A 10,712-nucleotide genomic window follows, 5' to 3' on the forward strand; every position below is an offset into this window, starting at 1 on the left:
ACGACAGGTAGACGAGGCAGGGAGGAAAACTCGAAGAATCAGGGAGAAGAGAAGGAAGGGGGGGGGGTGATGTGGAGGATCAGGGGGTTTGGGGATGAGAGGCACAGACATGGAAAGTTGTATATTATGTGTGTGAGAGGGGTGAAAGAGACTAGATGTGCAAATAGCCGGAACTTTGATGTCTGTTCCAGAGCAAGAAATGTTTGGACTCGTTAGGTTGGCTGTGCACACATTTGCTGCATGCTGGCAACGGCTATCTAGTCGTGTAAGACAGTACTCACTGGATGATGGGCATAATTATAGATGTGCGAATCACTTACCTGGATCACGCAAAGCCTGTGCAACACCGTCTGCTCTGTCTTTCTTTTGTTTTTATTCAGAATAGTCTCACTTCTGTCTTGCAGTCCGGAGTTTGTTTCTCTGCATTTAGTATGCCAAGCAGCAATGCAAACCGATAGGTTCCAATTTTCATCTTGCCCTAAAAACCGGTGTGAGTTTATGGCAAGATGCATAATCATATCAGTGTTAGACCCAGATCACCGAAGAGCAGAGCTGGCTTTTCGAGCATTGCGCAACTTGAGTTCCACAGTGAACGCTTTATTGCTCGGATAATGTCTACACTTTAAATGATTTTTTTTTTCTTATCTCAGTTTTTGTCACCCCCGCAAACAAAATGATGAAAACTTACACATCCCTGCTTATCGCGAACACGTGGTAAATAAGCAAAAAAACACGAGTTGATTTGCTCGTTTGAGCAGATTATTTTTGTATCAAACACAGTGAGACAGGTGGAACTGTCTAAAATACAAGCGGTACATTATTTTCGTTTGCTGCATACATAATGTCAAAAGGTCGTAAGCGAATGACCTTTTGTGGGCGGGGAGTCGCTACGGAAGCAAATGATTCTGATCCGTTTAGCTTGAAGAATGTGTGCAGTTAGATGACGTGTCTAACACTAAGTCAACGAAAAGTGTGTCAGTTTGCTTAAACACACACACACACACACACACACACACACACACACACACACACACACACACACACGTGGCACACACACACACACACACACACACACACACACACACACACACGCACACGCGCGCGCGCACACACACACACACACACACACACACACACACACACTCACAAACACACAAACACGCACACCGTTCGTGGCACACACGCTCAAACACACACACACACATACACGCTCAAACACACACACACACACACACACACACACGCACGCACACACACACACACACACACACACACTCACAAACACGCACACCGTTCGTTACACACACGCTCAAACACACACACACACATACACGCTCAAACACACACACACACATACACACACACACACACACACACACACACACAAACACACACACACACACGTGGCACACACACACACACACAAACACACACACACACATACACACACACACACACACACACACACACTCACTCACAAACACACACACACACAAACACGCACACCGTTCATGGCACACACGCTCAAACACACTGACACACACACACACACACACGCTCAAACACACACACACACACACACACACACACACACACACACACACATACACGCCCACACACGCACCCGAATAGAAAACAATGCTATGAACGTTATGCTCGTTTATATATGCAACGATAACGGCTAAGGGAACACAAACCGACACAATCTGGGATGACTCCCCACACGAAATACCAGGCCAGGACCAACAGATCTCTGGGATCATTCTGTGCACCCCCTGCTCGTCTTACATTTGGAAAGTATGTCAGTAAGTATAGGCTGGAGGGCACGAGCAAAGGTTAATATTTATAAGTTAGTACAGTCGAACCTGCTCTGGTGGCACCCTCTCAATAACGACCACCTACCGATTACGGCCAACCAAAACGATACCCGCCGATTACTGTTCAAGTTCCCCTATAGAATTCACCTTTCCATTACGACCATCTGTCTGCAAAGAAACACTTTTGGTTGGTGCATTTCGTGGTCTTCATGGACAGGTTTGACTGTATAATCCCGCCCCTGTCAGTCATCCGGTGATGTGCAGCGGTTCTGTACAACACGTGGACAATGTCGGCTCAGGTGTGGCCCCGTTACCTGGCCGCCGACAGGTGTGAAAACACAGGTAAAGATAACGGTGGGCTCCCGCGGTGAAAGACGGTGGGCCGGACAGGTGATGGGAGGGCTGATTATTGGTCTGAGTGGCTTTTGTTGTTGGTTCCCGGCTGATGATTTTGACGATTGTTGTTGGTTCCTTTGACGGCTGATGATTTTGACGATTGAGGTTGTGGTGGTGGTTGGCGGGCGAGCATGGTGTATGAGTTAGAGCATGGTGGTTTAATAATAATAATAATAATGGACATTTATTAATCGCCGTTTCTCACAAGAGCTCACGGCGATTTACATATTAATTTGTTTGGGGGTATGTGGGGTGGAGATGGGGTTCAGAGAGAGGGGGGAAGGGGGAGACGCGGAGGTTAGACGAGGGAGTATAGGGAGTTTGGTATTGATGAACGGTGTTGATAGTGCATGCGTGCGTGCGTCCGTGCAAGTATGTGCGGTTATGTGTGTGTGTTTGTGGGTGTGCGTTTGTATGGGTGTGTGTGTGTGTGTGGGTGTGGGTGTGTGTGAGTGTGTGTGTGTGTGGGTGTGGGTGGATGTGGATGCGGGTGCGTATGTGTGTGTATGTGTGTGTGTGTGTGTGAGAGAGAGAGAGAGAGTCTGTCTGTCTGTCTGTCTGTCTGTCTGCCTGTTGATCTGCCTGTCTCTGCGCCTGGACAGGGCTGGGGTAGAAAAGGGTTAGGGGGGAGGCAGGTCAACTACTGTAGTTGATGATGTGTGGAAGCTGGTTTCATGTCACAAGCGAAGAACACCACTGACCTTCGTTCAGCTTTTCGTGAGGTCAGTTTTAACAACAAAACTCAGTGACGCATTAAAAAAAAATTAAAAAAAACACGGTGCTCTACTTCTTTAACATCCACGGCATTCCAAAGACAAATTTCAAGCCCGTCGAAAGTTCGTTATTTTTATAACACTGAGTACTGCCACAAGAGGGGATCATCTCTCCACGGGAGGCAACTCTTTATCGTAAAAGTTTCGCCTCCAAGAAACCGGCGGCACGCGCCTTACAACCCAAACCACGTGTCTTATCTCGCGAGAGGGAGAACTGTTTCACTGTTATGAACTGATGTGCAGAACCGCAGAAAGATGCTCACACGTTTTCAAGAAGCGAGGAAAGATTAAGGGATGGGGGGTGGTGGAGGGGAGGGGATGGGTGAAGAGTAACTTGAAGAGAGGAAAGGGGGAGGTGGGGGCGGGGGGAGAAGGAGACGGCAAGCTGTGAAGTATGACATGGGAGGAAAACTAATACGGTTTTACTACGCCCAACATTTTTTTGTTGCCGCAGCGTATTATGAGTACGGTTTGACTCGGAGGCGCGGCGGAGCTTCTGGAACTGACTGTGAATAATAAGCGCGGTTTGTGCGTACGAGTTGAGTGGAAAATGCATTCAGATTTGTTTTAGTACGCTAAGTGCACATCCGCGGTGCCGCACTGACACCCCTATGTACACTCACGCTATCTCTGTCTCTGTCTGCCTCAGTGTCTGCCTGTCTGCCTGCCTGTCTGTCTGTCTGTCTGTCTGTCTGTCTGTCTCTCTCTCTCTCTCTCTCTCTCTCTCTCTCTCTCTCTCTCTCTCTCTCTCTCTCTCTCTCTCTCTCTACGTCCATGTGAATGTCTGTGGAGTGCATGAGAGAGAGAGAGAGAGAGAGAGAGAGAGAGAGAGAGAGAGAGAGAGAGAGAGAGAGAGAGAGAGAGAGAGAGAGAGAGAGAGAGAGAGAGAGAATGAAAGGAGGAGAGATAGTATACCGAAGGCGCCATTTTGGACAGTTTTCTGACGATTTGGACCTTAAAAATTGTCAAGGGTCATTCTCTGTACTGTAATTTAAAAACACATGCAATGCCGGATTTCCTTAAAACTGCTCCAAAACTATGCCAAATGATTAAATGAATTTTAATCAGCGAGCGGTTTGCATCGCCCAGCTCAGTTTCCTGTCAGAAGTCCGGACTTCCGGTCGTCATCATTATTTATTTAGTTTTCATAGATACCCATTCGTCGAAGCTGATTAAGACCCGTCGGATGAGTCATTGAGGAAGTCAAATCGTTTGATTTTTTCGTTAACTGCACAATCATGAGCCTGCACTGAGGTCATAAGGCCAAGATGTTAGAGCCATTGTCCCGACCCAGACGATGTAGACGATCCCCTTACACTTTTGCCGCAGAGAACAGATTTAGCTACTAAAATGACAAAATACACAGATACAATCTATCCTACTTTGAACTCTTGCGATGTTTACGACAAAGTCAGTATATCCGCCGGCAGATCTATATAACACAAATGTGAACGATCGACGATGCAAATTAGTCCCGACGATACACAATAACAATAACACACGATGACGACTATATATATACCAGCTGCAGCGGTGCCGATAGATCATTTTAAAGGGATTCAGCCATGGAACCTTATTCCTATAAAAGCCGATGAATATTCCATAAAGACATCTGATCTGTCTGCGAAACGATCCATTGTACTCTTCACGTCTGCTCAATTAATGAATGCAAGCTTATGATCACGTGACCCAGGGGAGATCACACTGGATATGCTAATAAAGTAAAGAAAAGGGAGTTGTGCGCCCTTGGCCAACCAGGCGAGGTGTCAGCGCGAGCGATTTGATTGAACTTTTCGCCTGCAGTGACCTGTTGTTAATTTGCAGTTGGCAACACTTGTTGGCTTGGATGACTTGTCTTGCTTCGCTAATGAGTTTGATTAATGTGTGTAGTCTGAAGGAGTTTAACTTCATAATTAGATTGTCTTCCGTATTAGTGCATCGATACCAATGCATAATCTTAGCCAGCTTACAGCTTTACTGATTAGATTTCTGATTGTCATTATTAGTACCTTGTTGCCGATGACTTTTTATTATTATATGAAGTCTTATATCGCGCGCGTATCTCCAGACTCGGACTCAAGGCGCAGGGATCTATTTATGCCGTGTGCGATGGAATTTTTTACACAATACATCACGCATTCACATCGACCAGCAGATCGCAGCCATTTCGGCGCATATCCTACTTTTCACGGCCTATTATTCCAAGTCACACGGGTATTTTGGTGGACATTTTTTTTATCTATGCCTATACAATTTTGCCAGGAAAGACCCTTTTGTCAATCGTGGGATCTTTAACGTGCACACCCCAATGTAGTGTACACGAAGGGACCTCGGTTTTTCGTCTCATCCGAAAGACTAGCACTTGAACCCACCACCTAGGTTAGGAAAGGGGGGAGAAAATTGCTAACGCCCTGACCCAGGGTCGAACTCGCAACCTCTCGCTTCCGAGCGCAAGACTAGTGCGTTACCACTCGGCCACCCACCCTTTCCGAAGCCCACGTGAGCTCTGATGTTTGAGTAGTCATCATTTCTGTTCTGAAACAGTTTCTTGAAAAACACGTTAAGTAGGTTATGTAATATTGTGGCCAATGCATTGGGCAATAATTCTGTTATTCAGACCCCATTCCCCACCAACCTCCCCCCCCCCCCCCCCCTCCAAATCTGCCACAATCTACACTCTGCCCCAACCCTACCCACTCACCGCCCCTCCCTCAACCACCCATCTGCTCCATACCTTTCAGCCCTTCTTAGAATCATATTTGAGATATTTGTAAATTTCTGTGGATTCCTGCTGAACATCACATCACGTAATCAGTCTAAACCGACTGCATTGGATTATTTATGCATTTACGGTGCTTTGCAAGTGTCATCCGATTAACCCGTACAGTTTCCAGATGGCTTTCTGCGTCAAACATGCACAACGAGTGCAATGTTGTATGTGTCCTCGTGGGACTTTCGTCTTTTGGTCTGTTGAGTTCTTATACCATGTTTAATAATAAAGTTTGTTTGTCTGTCTGTCTGTCTGTCTGACCTGTCCGTCTGTCTGCCTGCCTGTCTGTGTGTCTGTCTGTCTGTCTGTCTATCTATCCCGTATCTATATATCTATCTCTCTCTCTGTATGTCTGTCTGTCTCTCTATCTCTGTCTTTGTCTCCCTTTGTCTTTCCCTGCCCGTCTGTCAGTCTGTTTGTCTGTCTGTCTGTTTGTCTGTCTGTCTGTCTGTTTTTCTGTCTGTCTGTTTGTCTATCTGTCTGTTTCTCTTTCAGCCCCTCTCTCTCTCAGTCTCTCTCTTTCGTCTTCATTTGCTATAAAAGTGCTGTCTGTTTGTCTGTCTGTCTGTCTGTCTGTCTGTCTGTCTGTTTCTCTTTCAGTCCCTCTCTCTCAGTCTCTCTCTTTCGTCTTCATTTGCTATAAAAGTGCCGTCTGTCTGTCTGTTTGTCTGTCTGTCTGTCTGTTTCTCTTTTAGTCCCTCTCTCTCAGTCTCTCTCTTTCGTCTTCCTTTGCTATAAAAGTGCCGTCGGTGCAGAGGTTTTTTCTCTTCTTTTCTTTATCCTTCTCCTTTCTGTTACTCGATCTGTAGTCTTACAAAATGTTATGTTTTTAGAGAGATCTTGACTGGAAAATTCCCCTCACACCAGATCCAGTTTTACATAAGAGCGATCCAGACAGCTCAGTCTCAGTTTTGGTAGCTGCTACTCCGTAATATGTTTTCGCTCGTTTCAAGTCGCTCACATTAGCAAAGTTATATGTCTGTCGTTTTGTTGATCTGATGTTTTAAGCAAGCAATGTGCAACCATTGTTTTCAGTTTGGTTTGGTTTTAAACAAAAAACCTGTGTTTCTTTCATCCAACACCAGCAGGAGACGAGGGGCTTCTCGTTTCGAAGGACAAAATCCGCCAAACCCTTTTAATTGCAGTTTGAGCTTAATTGCACGTGCGGTACTGCTGGCGGTGACGTCCCCATTCGCCCCGGCCTAATTAACTCGCCGCTTCCCATCTCGCCCTGCTGGCTAATTGAGATTTAAGTTCTGTTATTCTAAGGGGGCGGGCTGAATTAAAGCTTGATATCAAATGATCAGCTTGATCGCGCTGTATTCTCTTCCTCTCTTTGCTCGTCAAAAGCTGCCTTGGGCGCTTCCGTTTTCAAAGGCACATCTCGTATCTCCGGCGAACGTGTACGAATGAAAAGACCTGAGCTGAAGCGAGCATCTGACTGTCTCTCCTTCTGCATGGGGGCTTGCGCAGCGGTTAAAGAAACATACTCAGTTTGCTTTGATTCTGGTTATCCCTTGAGTTTCAAGTCCAATTACAAGCTTTTTGTTTCGCTTGTCGGTTTTCACATGCTATTGAGTTTCAAGTCCCATTTCAAGCCTTTTCTGGTGAGGAAGCAAATTGCGAACATACTGATTGCCTTTGAACACAGATTGAGTCTGAACAGCAGGTTCACTGCATGGTTTTTGGTGTTACTTCTCAGTGTGAAAGAAGCCACAAGCACAACTGCTCTGATTGAATTTTGAACATTGCTTCTGTTAAAGAAGCCACTGCTCTCAGAGCAACTTCTATTCGATTGCACCATGTATGGACATGTATATATATAAAGTGTTGTAACGCTCTTTCATTATTTAATTTTAAAGTTCACAGAAACCAGGCCTTGTGATTGATCTAGAGCCTAAAGACTTCGACAGGAAGCCTGGTTAATTGTAACTCAGTTTCCGGCTGATTTCATTCCGTTCTCATTGACATTGTACTGTTACGGGCGGTGATACGATGTCTATTGTTGGATGGATTCTTTATGGGCAGCTGCTGATTGTGACTTTTGGGCCGTAATGTTCAGTGATTTGTTTCGTTGAAGATACCATTTACTGTACGTATAAACCACCAAAGTTCTGCTTGAGGCATTTATTTGCTGTCATAAGAGCATTCTTCTACTCGGAGACATGGCAAAAATCAACAGCATGGTTGCTGTTAGTGCAGAGAAAGAATTGTTTGCTGAGTTAATTTCGCAAATTGACATGGATCTAGATTGCAGTGAAAAACATGTGATCGTGGTGCATGTTGACTGTTTCTCAATAAAGAAAATGTGTGTAAACTTTCACAGCTAAAGAGAATAATGCACAAGGCTAAGTTAAAAAGAGAGAAATTCCTATACAAAAACAAAAAAAGGGAGAAGAAACTCAGCTAAAACCAGTGCGCAATTACTGGTTAGTTGTCACATAGCTTAGCAACTGTCTAAATCTGTATTATTCAGATGCACGCAATTGTCCGTTCTGTAATAATGAAGCACACCTGCGCAGGACCCCCCTCCAACCCCCCCTGCAGCTGACGCCGTCGTGTCGAGTCAGTAACGCCTGGGGAAAACTATTTCACACAATGACATATTTTTTGTTCATGAATAATCCAAGATCTGATGTTGATCGATATTTATCATGGATAATACTGTTTGTAGGAGTGAGAGGTGGGGTGGTAGTGGGTTAGGGGCAGCAATGTGTTAGGGTTGCTAAAACTTCACTAAGGCTGTTACCTTGGCGAAAATAGTCTCTTCCGGCTATACTTTTTCATAAAACCTATTACGACGGAAGAGATATGGGTCTTTTGAAGACCGAAGGATACCCCTGTTCCTGTTTTATTCATGACATCGATTTCTGTCACTCAATGTATGACGCTATAGTATTGTTTGTTCATAATGCAGCTGTCTTTGTTCTTTTTTCCACACACGAAAACATCAAACTTGGCTTTTTGCGCTGTCCCACCACGTGGCATTTGTACTAAGGTTTGAACTCTTGCAGCACACTCTCCGTCATTCGTTTAAGTCTCCAAGAAACATGAACAATGTTTTATCCATAATAATTTGGCCCTGCTGATTTTCTCTGTTCTTTTGTTCGTGAGGAGCGAAAGTAACCCTTTATATCCGATATATAGAAAATCTGCGAAAAGGAAAGGATAGGGAATATGCGCGTTTCGCCTATGCATATCCCTTCTTTTTAGCGCTGCTGGCCTTTTCAAATGTGTCGAGGTGGGCGAAGAAAAGAAAACTGTAATAAAAGGAAAGAAAAAAGCCTTTTTCCTTTGAAGAAAAGTTCGTTGGCATTACACCTTTCCACCCATTCGTGCACCTCGCAGATTGAACCTCAAGTTAAGTCACGTGTATAAAGAACGGTTGTGGGGCTATGTCCTGTATAGTATCTGCGCTTGTCGAATGTGTGTTTTTTAGTGTGGCGTTGTTTTCTTCGGTACCTGACTGGCGTTCGTTTGTCCTCATTGACCTTGGTTTGAATGAGTGCGATGATTTTTATTTCTTTTGATGTTTTCTGCCGGGTTATTTGCCCTTTGGATGCAATTCTGAACGCATAACACCTCTCCTGTGACCAACCGCGCTTTTTTTTGTTGCAGTGATCGTTTCTTTGTTTTTGTTAGAGGTCTTTGTCTGTTGTTGAAGTGGTTGAATGCTGAACGCTGGATACTACCTTGTCTTTGTACGACCACACCATTGTGTGCAATGATTTCTCTGAGTCGCTTCGAACTCAGTTGCGTCTGCTGTCATGTGCTGCTATGCTTGTGATGGAATGCATCTACATAACTGCTATTAACACAAGACAACCTTCTACAGAGAGACAAGTCCTGGCATATAATTTTCAGACCATAATATTTGGAAAGCATGGATGTGCAAGTTACATGGAGAAAGCTGTTTATATCTTGCGTGCGTGTGTGCGTGTGAGTGTTGGCCTAATGGTAAGGCGTCCGCCCCGTGATCGGGAGGTCGTGGGTTCGAACCCCGGCCGGGTCATACCTAAGACTTTCAAATTGGCAATCTAGTGGCTGCTCCGCCTGGCGTCTGGCATTATGGGGTTAGTGCTAGGACTGGTTGGTCCGGTGTCAGAATAATGTGACTGGGTGAGACATGAAGCCTGTCCTGCGACTTCTGTCTTGTGTGTGGCGCACGTTATATGTCAAAGCAGCACCGCCCTGATATGGCCCTTCGTGGTCGGCTGGGCGTTAAGCAAACAAACAAACAAACAAACATTGATATAGAGTGATGTTTCAGATTGCTTTAACGCTTTCTCTTGCCTGTAGGATCGAAACGCGAAGTGAATTAAAACCAGTTCTGAATGACATATCCGGGTTTAAGGGACAACACACACACACACACATGCACACACACACACACACACACACACACACACACACACACACACACACACACACACACACACACACACACACACACACACAAGGAAACATTAGACAGACACGTGTCCTTTTTCCAATGCCGACCTCATTCATTCCGAATTATGTTTCAAGGCATTGTGATCCATGGCTGTTGTTTTGCGTTTAATTGGATTCGGGTGGACAGAAGAACACAATTTCTCTGGAAAACTAGATTCTGCTTTCCGTTCTTTATTGGGTAGAAATGAACCCGTCTGTGTCCCCGTTTTACATCGACGTCATTAATTCAAATTGAGATTCGACCCTTAATTACCCTGTTGAGTTCACGGGACACAAAAAAAGGAAAATCACAGAGACACGTGTCCGCTTCAAAGCGCCGACCTCTTTTATTTAAATTACGTTACAAGCCCGTTATTATTAACCATTACTGTTGCGTTGCGTTTGATTCAATACGGTTCGATAGAACATTACCCCCCCCCCCCCCACACACACACACACACACACACACACACCCACCGAAAAGAATGGCTCCTATATAGTGCCACGCATTTCCAGTATGAAATT

This window comes from Littorina saxatilis, linkage group LG4 (genome assembly GCF_037325665.1).
Source record: "Littorina saxatilis isolate snail1 linkage group LG4, US_GU_Lsax_2.0, whole genome shotgun sequence".
NCBI classification, from domain to species: Eukaryota; Metazoa; Mollusca; class Gastropoda; order Littorinimorpha; family Littorinidae; genus Littorina; species Littorina saxatilis.